Raw genomic sequence first — 16,576 nt, 5'->3', positions numbered from 1 at the left:
ATCACTCTGCTGAAACATAAGCGCTTATAAACTTATCCTGCTGTCAACTACTAGCACTCTAGGAACCCAGTCACTGTCTACGCACTTGCAGAATGACTCAGGCATTGAGACAAGAAGTGGTACAGTCAAATATGCACAATATATGCGGTCCCTTAACTCCTTGCAGACTACTGAGTCAGTCCTGCAAAAGTCCAGGTAATAGTCATGCTTGTCTGGAATCACCCTGTGAGTCTGTGTCTACTCCTACAAGCATCCTGACAGAAACATGTCCTTATCTAATCACTCTGCTGAAACATAAGTGCTTATAAACGTATCCTGCTGTCAAATACTAGCACTCTAGGAACCCAGTCACTGTCTATGTACTTGCAGAATGACTCAGGCATTGAGACAAGCAGTGGTACAATCAAATGTGCACGATATATGCGGTCCCTTAACCCCTTGCAGACTACTGAGTCTGTCCTTCCAAAGTCCTGGGAATAGTCATGCTTGTCTGGAATCACACTGTGGATCTGTGTCCACTCCTACAATCATCCTGACAGAAGTATGTCCTTATACAATCACTCTGCTGAAACATAAGTCCTTGTAAACGTATCCTGATGTCAACTACTAGCACTCTAGGAGCCTATTCACTTGCTATGCACTTGCACTATAATCCGGACAGAAGTATGTCCTTATATAATCCCTCTGCTGAAACATAAGTCCTTATAAATGTATCCTGCTGTCAACTACTAGCACTCTAGGAACCTATTCACTGTCTATGCAGTTGCAGAATGAATCAGGCATTGGGACAAGCAGCGGTACAGTCAATTGTGCACAATAGATGTGGTCCCTTAACTCCTTGCAGACTACTGAGTCAGTTCTGAAAAAGTCCAGGTAATAGTCATGCTTGTCTGGAATGACACTGTGAGTCTGTGTCCACTCCTACACTCATCCTGACAGAAGTATGTCCTTATCTAATCACTCTGCTGAAACATAAGTTCACTGTCTATGCACTTGCATAAAGAATCAGGGATTGAGACAAGCAGTGTTACAGTCAAATGTGCACAATGTATGCGGTCCCTTAACCCCTTGCACTCCTACAATCATCCTGACAGAAGCATGTCCTTATCTAATCACTCTGCTGAAACATAAGCGCTTATAAACTTATCCTGCTGTCAACTACTAGCACTCCAGGAACCCAGTCACTGTCTATGCACTTGCAGAATGACTCAGGCATTGAGACAATACCTAAGCACTTATAAATTAACTGACCAGTCTGTTTGCAGCACTGTCATCATTCTAGTAACTAGTGATGTTCTTATAGAATGTGGTAGAAACACACTACATAGAAGAGGGTCCAAGGGCTAGTTTAAAGACTCACTACTAGATACACACCCCTACTTAAGACCTAAAACATACCAAAAATATCTAGGAGTCAAAGGAAAAAAGGCTCTAAACACAGAAAACCCTTTTGATGCGACAAAAACCACGTATCGTGGACCAAATTACTCGGTAACACCACGTGATACAGTGAATTACAGTGCACGTGATTACTCTACTGAGAGATATACAACCAAGGGTAGGTGAAAATGTTCCCATCAGTTGTCGACCTGTTCCACCATTATCACATCATTTGGGTTCTCCTTACCCAGGAGTTAGTGTGATCACAGTCACAACAGTGTAGGAAAGCCCTATCGTGTTGTCTGGTGGGTGGTGTCAATGTAATGTGACAACTGAAAAAAGCAGTGCAAATAAAGTGATTAGTGATAGAATAAAATTGGGTGAGACTGAGTAGAAATAGAAAGTTTTAATAAGTTCTCTCAGCTCCTCAAGCTTAAAAACAATAGTGAAAAGACGGATTTAACAAAATATCCGTTTCAGCAAAATAGTGGTCAACATGTTTCTGCATAGATGGACAGTACCAATGCATTCATCAGGACCTTGGTGTTGCTACTGCTGTGGGTTTAAGTGAAAAATAAAAAGGAACATATCACCTGTTGTTCAGGTTCAATGGACTCCGCCATAATCTAGAATATAGTCACGTCACAAGGTAAAAAGTGAAAAGAGACAAAAGAAACAAACATTTACATAACAAATACATTTATTAGTAATTGTATTTTGTATTCAGATGATGATTAATCATCCTATAATCATGTCGATATATCTTTTTCAACATGTTGTCACTCACCCAATTTGTGTGGGGATCGCGCCTCACCTCACCTGGCTGCAGCTCAGGTAGTGAGGAGCACCGCTCTGTTGTGAAAAGACATATAGATATACGTAAGCATTCAACTGTTTTCCAACAAAAGTTAAATCAACCCTGCTAATCAGATTCTCAACGATACTGACAATCACGAGCAGTATCTTACTATTCTTATTGTGTAACGGCATCCCTCGTATTTTAGACACGTATTGTTACACAAAACCATGTCATATTCTCACAAGACACCGCAACCACATGCAAATATGTCAATATGCAACATGGAACACTCTTCTCAGGCCAGTTAGTTACTTGTTTATATGTGTCACTGATCGAACGAGTGACATCTTAGTTGTTTATCAAAGTACTCGTTTTCCCTATATCGCTCAGTTCTAACACCTGAATTCACCCGTTCTAGGCGTATAAGCAGCCATTGCATTAGAAAAACATGTTGTGCAGGAAGAAAAAGGCACAACCGTTGGTCTCGCTCACCTATCCGTCGGTGTCTCCTAGCGTTCCTCTGCGCTTGACTGGTGAGGCACCGAGCGGGTGGAGTGCAGACTATTTGTTTGCTCACGTGATCGCACAGCGAGTTGTAACAGCTGTCGAAATCACGTGATCACAGAGGGAATGCTGGACTTTGTAGTTCCAACGAACAGTTCTCATACGATACTGTTATTTCAATACTAGATATACAGATTTGACCAATGTTTTTAAGACTTAAATGGACCCCATTTTCAATATCGAATGTAGAACGCAGTGTGGAATCTCGACCAATGCCATTATTGTAAGTCACTGAGATTGTTTTGAATGGAACATTATTTATTCCAGTTCTTGCTTTATGACATTGGGAACATGTAGTACTAACGATATAAAACGGACTCTTAGTACTAACGATATAAAACTGACTCTTAGGAGAAAATGTTATAACCTTTAGAAATCAGAGGGTTAGAGTATCGTGATGCCAGAAGCGTGATTGCGCTCATAGTTATACTGTCAGTCCAAAGCATATTTACAAGGCATGTTACTCTGTGAGTCGCCCAATTCCAGATGCTTGTGCCTGAGAGGATTGTAAGGCATCCATAAAGTACAGTTGTTATTATTCGATGTTGTTATCAATGTTAGAAATAAAGCCCTTGTGCATGGTTTTAATACTAACTTCAGATGCTGGAAGAATAAGTTACAAATTTTTGGTGTTGTGCCAGCATGTCTATTCAGAAACACATGGTTGTATCCAATTATGGTTAAAGATACCCATTATGTATGTTGATGTTATTGTTACAGAAAGTATTTGGTTAAAGCGACATCCAAGGTATTGGTTCATTTAGGCCTTCTTTATCGCTGTTGAGCTTGTAGACCCATTTCTGTTTTTTTTTTAACAGAAATTTGCTCACGTCGGGGCAGTGTTCTGGAATGGTGGGCTGTTCCAGCACAGTCCAATAGAAATCATTAGGACCATGACCCACCTCTAGAAAGTGCGCCGCAAGGCGCGTGGCTTGCTTCCGACACCGAACTGTACTTTTGTGTTCACAAATGCGAGTTCTTATTTTTCTTGTCGTCATGCCCACATATCTTTTTGGGCATGGACAAGTGATGAGATAGATGGTATTCTCACTGTTGCAATTTGTGAACTTACGCTGCTGCCAAGGTCGGCTTGTCCCAATATCAACCACGGTGGACTTGGTTGTTTGTGGGCAGACCGAACAATTTCCACATGGGTGGTGTCCTTGTACAGGTGGGAGATCCCATAAGGTACCAACCTGTCTACTCATTCTGTTTTTCGGTCTAGTATGCACCAGCTGGTCCTTTATATTCTGACCCCTTTTGAATGCGAACAGTGGAAAAGGTAGTTTGTCACCACTCGCATTCAGAATGGACCAGTGTTTTTTTTACAATTTTTTGGACCTGATTAGACTTTGTGTGGAAAGTATTCACAAAAGTTATTCTGTCTGATTTTTCTTTGGGGATCGTTACCTCTAGAAGGGCTTCCCGATTGTTATTGGATGCCCTCTTTTTAGATTGACGTATGATTTTGTCTGGGTAATTTTTATCCCGTAGTTGTTCTGACAGTTTGGTCCAATGAGCCTCGAATGCCTCTTTGGTAGAACAGTTCCTTTTAAGCCTCAGGAACTGACCGAAGGGCAGATTGTTTCTGAGTGACCTCGGGTGACAGCTCTCATAGCGCAAGAGTGCATTCCTTGACATGGGCTTCCTATAAAGTTCAGAAATTAGACCTTCTGCACTGGCCTTAATCGTAAGGTCTAGAAACGGTAAATGGGTTTTGCTGAATTCAACCGTGAATTTCAGATAGCTGTTGCATGAATTAAGCCACTGGTGAAAATCCATAAGGTCAGACTGTGAACCCCGCCAAACTACAAAGATGTCATCTATGTATCGCTTCCAAACTAGAAGTGATACATAGTAAGGGTTAGTTTGGTTGAGAACCATTGTTTGTTCAAATACATGAACATAAAGATTAGCTAAACTAGGAGCGAAGACACTACCCATGCTGGTCCCAGATGTTTGAAGGTAGGTAGTTTCTTCAAATTTAAAATAATTCTCCTTCATTGCTAGTTCAGCTAAGTTCATGATAAAGGGAACTGGTGTTGCTGATTGCAAGTCTCTGTCTTGTAAGAGGGTATTGATCACCTCAAGAGTCTCAGTCTGGGGAATCGATGTATATAATGATTCCACATCGAATGAGACGAGGAAGTCAGTAGTGTTGTCAAATTCAATCTCGGGAAGAATCCGTAGGATATCTTTAGTATCCTTAAGGTAAGTTGGCATTTCTTTTACTATGGGATTCAGAAAGTGATCTACAAATGTGGATAACGGTTCTAACACGGAACCGATGCCAGAAATTATAGGTCTCCCCGGAGGTGGTCTCTGTTGTTTGTGGACCTTTGGGAGACAATAGAAATAAGGAATAGATGGATGGGAAGTACACAGATACTGGCCTTCCTGAGGTGTAATCCATCCTTCCGATGTTGCCTCTTCCACTATTTGACAGATCTTAGTTTTAAGTTTCTCTGTAGGATCCTCTTTTAGCGGAAGATAGGATTTCAAATCATGGAGCTGTCTTAAACATTCAGTGTGATAAGCCTCAGTATCCAAAATGACAATCGCACCGCCTTTATCGGCGGGCTTTATTGTGATACTGTCGTTAGATGTTAAAGAACGCAGAGCTAATTGCTCTCTGTTAGGTAAGTTTACATAAGAACTGGATGTTTTGCTCTTGAAGAGGATATCGATGTCATTCTCCACAGCCTCTTCAAACGCCTGGACTCGTGCTGGTAAACCAATGGTTGTAGGCTTAAAGGTAGATGGTTTTTTTAAACCTGTATTCACATTTGACTGATTTGTTTCAGCGATATTTTGTTTGGCAAAAAAATAGTGTAACCTAATTTTTCTAAAGAACTTGGCTAGTTCCACTTGTGCTGTAAAATGGTCACCATTATTAGTGGCTACAAAGCCCAGCCCTCAATTTAAAAGACTCTCTTCATCAGCCGATAAAGAGTATGAACTGAGGTTAATCACGAGGCTGGGTGGTTTGACCCGCTGCTCGTTCCTGCATTCTCCTTCGGTATCTGTTTGCCATTTCTCAGGTCCATCGTTGGTTGCTGTACTGGTGTCGTCCAGCGGACCTGTGGGCCCTGCCCTTGTCTCCTTCTGCCTCTGTTCATACTGGGGCCAAACCCTAAAAAAGGCGAGACTGCTGGTGCTTGTTGCATTTGGGGTGGAAAGAAAGGAGCCCCCAATTGCGGAGGAAAATTAGGACCATACAGCCATGGTCCTGGCTGCCAGAACGGTTGAAAGTTGTGTTGATTGGAATAGAAGGAGTTCCCTCTCCGTCCTCTTCTATTACCCCGTCCCCTGTTTGGTGTAGGGCCCTTACTGTTCTGAGAGGTAAACAGTCATAATATCGATTCCAAAATATAGAATGGACATAATATCGAATTAAAAATATAGAATGGACAAAATATCGAATGGACACAATATAGTGGTTAAAAATATCGAATTTAAGGTAAGTAATATCGATTTTCAAAATATAGAAGTCAAAATATCGAAGTATACAATATAGGCATTAAATATATCGATTTTTTAATAATATCAATTTTTTAAAAGTGTTTTGTATGTTAGTATATGTGTGAAAAGTGTATATTAATTTTTGTAATGTATGTTTAATGTATTTTAAGTAATGAATTTTATGTTATTTAATTTTTGCGTAATTTAATTCTGTAGCGGGTTGTGGGTTTATAGGGGAATAGGGTGGGAAGTAATTTAATTATATTAAATTAAATATTAATTTTTAGCAATTATTATTAATTTTTAATTACATTTTGCTTTCTAGTTCTGTAGCGGGTTGTGGGTTTATAGGGGAATAGGGTGGGAAGTAAATTAATTGTAATTAATTAAATATTTTTATTTATTTATTGGTATTCATTTTGAATTTATTGTTATTTTTTAATTGGTAATTAATTTTTATTAATTGCCAATTAATTTGTATTAATTGATTAATTGTTAATTATGTTAATTTTCAAAATTTATTTTCTGTAGCGGGTTTTGGGTTTATAGGGGAATAGGGTGGGAAGTAATTTAATTGTAATTAAGTAAATAATTTTTTTCTTTTATTGGTATTGATTTTAAATTTATTGCTAATTAATTTTTAATTGGTAATTAATTTCTATTAATTGGCAATTAATTTTTATTAATTGGTAATTATTTTGTATTAATTAAATATTTGATAATTATGATAATTGTGTAATGTATTTTCTGTAGTGGAATGTGGGTTTATAGGGGAATAGGGTGGGAAGTAATGTAATTGTAATTAATTACATATTAAAAATACTTTTTGTGTATTGATAATTAATTTACTGTTAATTTTTAATTGGTATTAATTTTATTATTAATTAGTTTTTGTTATTGAAAATTAATTAGTTGTTAAATAATTATGAATAGGTTATTAATTTTTAATAACTAATATGTAGTTGTATTTCTGATTAATTATTACATAATATTAAATTGGTTATTAATTTCAATTAATGTTTTATTGGTATTGATATTTAATTTATTTTTAATAATATATTAAATCATTACTTTCCCTACTGTTAAACTCACTGGAGTGGGAATAGTAATTTTCACCCTCCCGCTATCGAACGCTTTCCCTACTGTTGCACTCTCTGGAGTGGGAATAGTATTTTTTACCCCTACGCTATCCAACGCTTTCCCTACTGTTGCATTCTCTGGAGTGGGAATAGTAATTTTTACCCCTACGCTATCCAAAGCTTTCCCTACTGTTGCACTATCTGGAGTGGGAATAGTAATTTTCACACTCCCGCTATCCAACGCTTTCCCTACTGTTGTACTCTCTGGAGTGGAAATAGTAATTTTTACCCTTCCAATATCCAACGCTTTCCCTACTGTTGCACTCTCTGGAGTGGGAATAGTAATTTTTACCCCTACGCTATCCAACGCTTTCCCTACTGTTGCACGCTCTGGAGTTGGAATAGTAATTTTTACCCTCCCGCTATCCAACGCTTTCCCTACTGTTGCACTCTCTGGAGTGGGAATAGTAATTTTTACCCTTATGCTATCCAACGCTTTCCCTACTGTTGCACTCACTGGAGTGGGAATAGTATTTTTTACCTCTACGCTATCCAACACTTTCCCTACTGTTGCACTCTCTGGAGTGGGAATAGTAATTTTTACCCCTACGCTATCCAACGCTTTCCCTACTGTTGCACTCTCTGGAGTGGGAATAGTATTTTTTACCCCTACGCTATCCAACGCTTTCCCTACTGTTGCACTCACTGGAGTGGGAATAGTATTTTTTACGCTCCCACTATCCAACGCTTTCCCTACTGTTGCACTCTCTGGAGTGGGAATAGTAATTTTTACCCTTACGCTATCCAACGCTTTCCCTATTGTTGCACTCACTAGAGTGGGAATAGTATTTTTTACCCCTACGCTATCCAACGCTTTCCCTACTGTTGCACTCTCTGGAGTGGGAATGGTAATTTTTACCCCTACGCTATCCAAAGCTTTCCCTACTGTTGCACTCTCTGGAGTGGGAATAGTATTTTTTACCCCTACGCTATTCAACGCTTTCCCTACTGTTGCACTCACTGGAGTGGGAATAGTATTTTTTACCCCTACGCTATCCAACGCTTTCCCTACTGTTGCACTCACTTGAGTGGTAATATTAAATGTTACCCTCCTGCTATCCTACGGTAAAATATTGTACATTTTTTATTAATAACTTAAATTAATTACATCTTAATTTTAAGGTTATTTGAGTATTTTTAAGTATGTTTTAGTTAATTATATTTATTATTTCATTAATTTTAAATTACTTTTAAGACATTTAAAAAAATTCGATATTTTGACTGACTATATTTTTTACAGACTATATTTTGGATTCAATATTTTTGTACTTACCTGTTTGTAGATAGGAATTCGATATTTTGGCATTCTATATTTTGGTGACTATATTTTGGTAAGTCTATATTTTGTCATTCTATATTATGTCAGTGATCCGTTCTGAGATGTACCAGAATCACTCGAGTTTTCATCAGAGCCAGAGGTGGTATATGTAGAGCCTCTTCTACGACCATTGTTGTTAAAGGATGGTGCCACATAAGTGTCGCTAGTGTAGGGGCAAACCCTCTCGATAGAAAATTTGGCCAAATCTTTTTTAAATTTCTCTAGTTTAGAGAATAGAATCGAATCTTTGAATTCATTGTTCTTTTTATTGTTTTCATCTTGCCCAGTCTAAATAATGTGGATTTTATAGTGGTTTTGATTTTCCCTTTGAGTAGCTGTATCTCTATTAGTATCTTATCAGCAGCTCGTTTAGCGGTTTTTATAATTAGGACCAGCCAGTCCCTTGTGCACCGCCAGGCAATCATTGACCAATCTTTGAGGAACTCCTTATCGCCCAAGAACAATCTTGGTGCATAGGTCACAATTAGACCTGATGGCGCACAATTACTGCGTAAATACTCAGCCATAGTTATACCATGAACTATAGTCCTAGTGTGTGATTTTTTTAGTAGTAAGATCTTATTCCACCCATCTTCATTATTGCTCACTACAATGGGAATACAGTCCAATAGACTAGGATTCTCATCAAGTATGTTCTGTACTTCAGCATCTTCAAAAGCTAGACCACAATTCGTAGCCATTCTCTTTGGGACCGAACTTCGATTTATATGTCAATTCTGGACTTAAGTGTAAAAAAAATAATTTTTTTGAGATATCAACAGGGAGATGACACTACAGCGGGAAACACAGAGACCGAATGCAAACACAAAATAAGTGATTCCGAACAGAGAAATAAACCAAAAGGAAAACTTTTCTTTTGGACACCTTTAGATAACAGGACCTGAAGCCTCAGCTGGACTCAGCACTAGAAACACACTACATAGAAGAGGGTCCAAGGGCTTGTTTAAAGACTCACTACTAGATACACGCCCCTACTTGAGACCTAAAACATACCAAAAATATCTAGGAGTCAAAGGAAAAAAGGCTCTAAACACAGAAAACCCTTTTGACGCGACAAAAACCACATATCGTGGACCAAATTACTCGGTAACACCACGTGATACAGTGAATTACAGTGCACGTGATTACTCTACTGGGAGACACACAACCAAGGGTAGGTGAAAATTTTCCCATCAGTTGTCGACCTGTTCCACCATTATCACATCATTTGGTTTCTCCTTACCCAGGAGTTAGTGTGATCACAGTCACAACAGTGTAGGAAAGCCTTATCGTGTTGTCTGGTGGGTGGTGTCAATGTAATGTGACAACTGAAAAAAGCAGTGCAAATAAAGTGATTAGTGATAGAATAAAATTGGGTGAGACTGAGTAGAAATAGAAAGTTTTAATAAGTTCTCTCAGCTCCTCAAGCTTAAAAACAATAGTGAAAAGACGGATTTAACAAAATATCCGTTTCAGCAAAATAGTGGTCAACATGTTTCTGCATAGATGGACAGTACCAATGCATTCATCAGGACCTTGGTGTTGCTACTGCTGTGGGTTTAAGTGAAAAATAAAAAGGAACATATCACCTGTTGTTCAGGTTCAATGGACTCCGCCATAATCTAGAATATAGTCACGTCACAAGGTAAAAAGTGAAAAGAGACAAAAGAAACAAACATTTACATAACAAATACATTTATTAGTAATTGTATTTTGTATTCAGATGATGATTAATCATCCTATAATCATGTCGATATATCTTTTTCAACATGTTGTCACTCACCCAATTTGTGTGGGGATCGCGCCTCACCTCACCTGGCTGCAGCTCAGGTAGTGAGGAGCACCGCTCTGTTGTGAAAAGACATATATATACGTAAGCATTCAACTGTTTTCCAACAAAAGTTAAATCAACCCTGCTAATCAGATTCTCAACGATACTGACAATCGCGAGCAGTATCTTACTATTCTTATTGTGTAACGGCATCCCTCGTATTTTAGACACGTATTGTTACACCAAACCATGTCATATTCTCACAAGACACTGCAACTGCATGCAAATATGTCAATATGCAACATGGAACACTCTTCTCAGGCCAGTTAGTTACTTGTTTCTATGTGTCACTGATCGAACGAGTGACATCTTAGTTGTTTATCAAAGTACTCGTTTTCCCTATATCGCTCAGTTCTAACACCTGAATTCACCCGTTCTAGGCGTATAAGCGGCCATTGCATTAGGAAAACAAGTTGTGCAGGAAGAAAAAGGCACAACCATTGGTCTCGCTCACCTATCCGTCGGTGTCTCCTACGTTCCTCTGCGCTTGACTGGGGAGGCACCGAGCGGGTGGAGTGCAGACTATTTGTTTGCTCACGTGATTGCACAGCGAGTTCTAACAGCTGTCGAAATCACGTGATCAGAGAGGGAATGCTGGACTTTGTAGTTCCAACGAACAGTTCTCATACGATACTGTTATTCCAATACTAGATATACAGATTTGACCAATGTTTTTAAGACTTAAATGGACCCCATTTTCAATATCGAATGTAGAACGCAGTGTGGAATCTCGACCAATGCCATTATTGTAAGTCACTGAGATTGTTTTGAATGGAACATTATTTATCCCAGTTCTTGCTTTATGACATTGGGAACATGTAGTACTAACGATATAAAACGGACTCTTAGTACTAACGATATAAAACAGACTCTTAGGAGAAAATGTTATGACCTTTAGAAATCAGAGGGTTAGAGTATCGTGTTGCCAGAAGCGTGATTGGGCTCATAGTTATACTGTCAGTCCAAAGCATATTTACAAGGCATGTTACTCTGTGAGTCGCCCAATTCCAGATGCTTGTGCCTGAGAGGATTGTAAGGCATCCATAAAGCACAGTTGTTATTATTCGATGTTGTTATCAATGTTAGAAATAAAGCCCTTGTGCATGGTTTTAATACTAACTTCAGATGCTGTAAGAATAAGTTACAAATTGTTGGTGTTGTGCCAGCATGTCTATTCAGAAACACATGGTTGTATCCAATTATGGTTAAAGATACCCATTATGTATGTTGATGTTATTGTTACAGAAAGTATTTGGTTAAAGCGACATCCAAGGTATTGGTTCATTTAGGCCTTCTTTATCGCTGTTGAGCTTGTAGACCCATTTCTGTTCCTTTTTGAACAGAAATTTGCTCACGTCGGGGCAGTGTTCTGGAATGGTGGGCTGTTCCAGCACAGTCCAATAGAAATCATTCGGACCATGACCCACCTCTAGAAAGTGCGCCGTAAGGCGCGTGGCTTGCTTCCGACACCGAACTGTACTTTTGTGTTCACAAATGTATGATTTTGTCTGGGTAATTTTGATCCCGTAGTTGTTCTGACAGTTTGGTCGAATGAGCCTCGAATGCCTCTTTGGTAGAACAGTTCCTTTTAAGCCTCAGGAACTGACCGAAGGGCAGATTGTTTCTGAGTGACCTCGGGTGACAGCTCTCATAGCTCAAGAGTGCATTCCTTGACATGGGCTTCCTATAAAGTTCAGAAATTAGACCTTCTGCACTGGCCTTAATCGTAAGGTCTAGAAACGGTAAATGGGTTTTGCTGAATTCAACCGTGAATTTCAGATAGCTGTTGCATGAATTAAGCCACTGGTGAAAATCCATAAGGTCAGACTGTGAACCCCGCCAAACTACAAAGATGTCATCTATGTATCGCTTCCAAACTAGAAGCGATCCATAGTAAGGGTTAGTTTGGTTGAGAACCATTGTTTGTTCAAATACATGAACATAAAGATTAGCTAAACTAGGAGCGAAGACACTACCCATGCTGGTCCCAGATGTTTGAAGGTAGGTAGTGTCTTCAAATTTAAAATAATTCTCCTTCTTTGCTAGTTCAGCTAAGTTCATGATAAAGGGAACTGGTGTTGCTGATTGCAAGTCTCTGTCTTGTAAGAGGGTATTAATCACCTCAAGAGTCTCAGTCTGGGGAAACGATGTATATAATGATTCCACATCGAATGAGACGAGGAAGTCAGTAGTGTTGTCAAAGTCAATCTCGGGAAGAATCCGTAGGATATCTTTAGTATCCTTAAGGTAAGTTGGCATTTCTTTTACTATGGGATTCAGAAAGTGATCTACAAATGTGGATAACGGTTCTAACACCGAACCGATGCCAGAAATTATAGGTCTCCCCGGAGGTGGTCTCTGTTGTTTGTGGACCTTTGGGAGACAATAGAAATAAGGAATAGATGGATGGGAAGTACACAGATACTGGCCTTCCTGAGGTGTAATCCATCCTTCCGATGTTGCCTCTTCCACTATTTGACAGATCTTAGTTTTAAGTTTCTCTGTAGGATCCTCTTTTAGCGGAAGATAGGATTTCAAATCATGGAGCTGTCTTAAACTTTCAGTGCGATAAGCCTCAGTATCCAAGATGACAATCGCACCGCCTTTATCGGCGGGCTTTATTGTGATACTGTCGTTAGATGTTAAAGAACGCAGAGCTAATTTCTCTCTGTTAGGTAAGTTTACATAAGAACTGGATGTTTTGCTCTTGAAGAGGATATCGATGTCATTCTCCACAGCCTCTTCAAACGCCTGGACTCATGCTGGTAAACCAATGGTTGTAGGGTTAAAGGTAGATGGTTTTTTTAAACCTGTATTCACATTTGACTGATTTGTTTCAGCGATATTTTGTTTGGCAAAAAAATAGTGTAACCTAATTTTTCTAAAGAACTTGGCTAGTTCCACTTGTGCTGTAAAATGGTCACCATTATTAGTGGCTACAAAGCCCAGCCCTCGATTTAAAAGACTCTCTTCATCAGCCGATAAAGAGTATGAACTGAGGTTAATCACGAGGCTGGGTGGTTTGACCCGCTGCTCGTTCCTGCATTCTCCTTTGGTATCTGTTTGCCATTCCTCAGGTCCATCGTTGGTTGCTGTACTGGCGTCGTCCAGCGGACCTGTGGGCCCTGCCCTTGTCTCCTTCTGCCTCTGTTCATCCTGGGGCCAAACCCTAAAAAAGACGAGACTCCTGGTGCTTGTTGCATTTGGGGTGGAAAGAAAGGAGCACCCATTTGCGGAGGAAAATTAGGACCATACATCCATGGTCCTGGCTGCCAGAACGGTTGAAAGTTGTTTTGATTGGAATAGAAGGAGTTCCCTCTCCGTCCTCTTCTATTACCCCGTCCCCTGTTTGGTGTAGGGCCATTACTGTTCTGAGATGTATCAGAATCACTCGAGTTTTCATCAGAGCCAGAGGTGGCATATGTAGAGCCTCCTCTACGACCATTGTGGTTAAAGGATGGTGCCACATAAGTGTCGCTAGTGTAGGGGTAAACCCTCTCGATGGAAAATTTGGCCAAATCTTTTTTAAATTTCTCTAGTTTAGAGAATAGAATCGAATCTTTGAATTCATTGTTCTTTTTATTGTTTTCATCTTGCCCAGTCTTAAATAATGTGGATTTTATAGTGGTTTTGATTTTCCCTTCGAGTAGCTGTATCTCTATTAGTATCTTATCAGCAGCTTGTTTAGCGGTTTTTATAATTAGGACCAGCCAGTCCCTTGTGCACCGCCAGGCAATCGTTGACCAATCTTTGAGGAACTCCTTATCGTCCAAGAACAATCTTGGTGCATTGGTCACATTTAGACCTGACGACGCACAATTACCGCGTAAATACTCAGCCATAGTTATACCATGAACTATAGTCCTAGAGTGTGTTTTTTTAGTAGTAAGATCTTATTCCACCCATCTTCATTATTGCTCACTACAATGGGAAGCAGCGTAAGTTCACAAATTGCAACAGTGAGAATACCATCTATCTCATCACTTGTCCATGCCCAAAAAGATATGTGGGCATGACGACAAGAAAAATAAGAACTCGCATTTGTGAACACAAAAGTACAGTTCGGTGTCGGAAGCAAGCCACGCGCCTTACGGCGCACTTTCTAGAGGTGGGTCATGGTCCGAATGATTTCTATTGGACTGTGCTGGAACAGCCCACCATTGCAGAACACTCCCCCGACGTGAGCAAATTTCTGTTCAAAAAGGAACAGAAATGGGTCTACAAGCTTAACAGCGATAAAGAAGGCCTGAATGAACCAATACCTTGGATGTCGCTTTAACCAAATACTTTCTGTAACAATAACATCAACATACATAATGGGTATTCTTAACCATAATTGGATACAACCATGTGTTTCTGAATAGACATGCTGGCACAACACCAACAATTTGTAACTTATTCTTCCAGCATCTGAAGTTAGTATTAAAACCATGCACAAGGGCTTTATTTCTAACATTGATAACAACATCGAATAATAACAACTGTGCTTTATGGATGCCTTACAATCCTCTCAGGCACAAGCATCTGGAATTGGGCGACTCACAGAGTAACATGCCTTGTAAATATGCTTTGGACTGACAGTATAACTTTGAGCGCAATCACGCTTCTGGCAACACGATACTCTAACCCTCTGATTTCTAAAGGTCATAACATTTTCTCCTAAGAGTCCGTTTTATATCGTTAGTACTAAGAGTCCGTTTCATATCGTTAGTACTACATGTTCCCAATGTCATAAAGTGAGGTTCTGAAAATCTGGACTCGTATAATTATACTGGACTCGAGAATTAAAACTTCGTCGAAATATGACGAATTTGGTATCAAAAGACCGAGAATGACGAGTACATCATGTGCATATATTTTCAGCATATTCGAGCGACGATTTCACCTCGAAATCGTCATTTACCTTCTGAACCCTTGGCTCCCATTTATATGTTGCCCTTTACATAGGCCTTAATTCAGTTGAATTTGATTCCACAAGGACATGTACTCCTTAATCGACTTTTCCCTGACCTCAGTACAAGTTGGAACCATTGCCCCAGGCCGAACTCGTTAGGTCAGTTCCCTCCCAGTGGCCGAGCAAGATAGCATCTAGGCTCAACCAACCATAAAACCATTTCCGCGCGCACACCTGCCATATCTCGCTCACATCTATCTCCACTCTTTTGCTACACTTACTTTATGGTGGGGAGGTGCCCGTTTTTATTAGGGGTCCAGTGATATCTGATGAAATGTTGGGCCTTGCCAAATGATTTGTTGAAGGCAGCGCGAAGTGAAATATGGACATGTCATCATGACTCTGCTTTTTCTTTGTACCAAAATATGTTAACGATTTACTTTACAACCAAGAATGTTTTGCTCGAGGCCCAAAATTGTGTATAAGAAGAGAAGCCTGACTTTGTAAAAGTGTGCTGTCTCCTGAGAATATACCCGTATCGTACTTCTAGGACACTTGTTACCTTGGTTGCAGCCAATAAACTAATCTTTGACTTCACCTAGAAGACTCTGAGTTTCTGTAGGTCTGGATCAGGAAGAACCCGAGGTCTCTGGGTGTTGATTCCCTGGCACCGCTGGGTTACCGGCTCTGTGCCAGTTCTTAAAAACCCAGTACCTCAGTTGGCGCCCAACGTGGGGCGATTCCAGTGGTACCAGTCAGCCTGAAGATCGTGAGGAGCTTCGTGTGGAAATTCCAGAGGACGGCCAACCACCTCATCGACCCCTGCATGTCGACGTGGTCCGAAGGTTTTTGCTGCAAGGTTCCCCGCTTCCCGACGGCTACAAGGACTGCTGCCCTGGCTATCGCCCTGATTTGGACCCTTGAAGTTTTTGGTAGAGCGAAACACTGAGACGAGTCTTCTGGTGACGTCATCGATATTTCAGTTAAGTATAAGTGGAGCATCTCCCAGTCCTTAGTTGGACTTACTTTTGGGTATCTTTGGATACAAAGTTTTGTATTGGTACTTGCAAGCACCAAAACCGAAGGACTCGTGTATTCACGAGAAATATCGTAATCGATAATCCTTTGAAGTTTGGAACTAGACTAGAGAGCGAAGATGCCTAGTCTTAGACTTGGGAATTTGTTTTGT

The sequence above is a fragment of the Lissotriton helveticus genome, chromosome 6 (genome assembly GCF_964261635.1).
Source record: "Lissotriton helveticus chromosome 6, aLisHel1.1, whole genome shotgun sequence".
Classification (NCBI taxonomy): Eukaryota; Metazoa; Chordata; class Amphibia; order Caudata; family Salamandridae; genus Lissotriton; species Lissotriton helveticus.
This window is presented reverse-complemented; position numbering follows the sequence as displayed.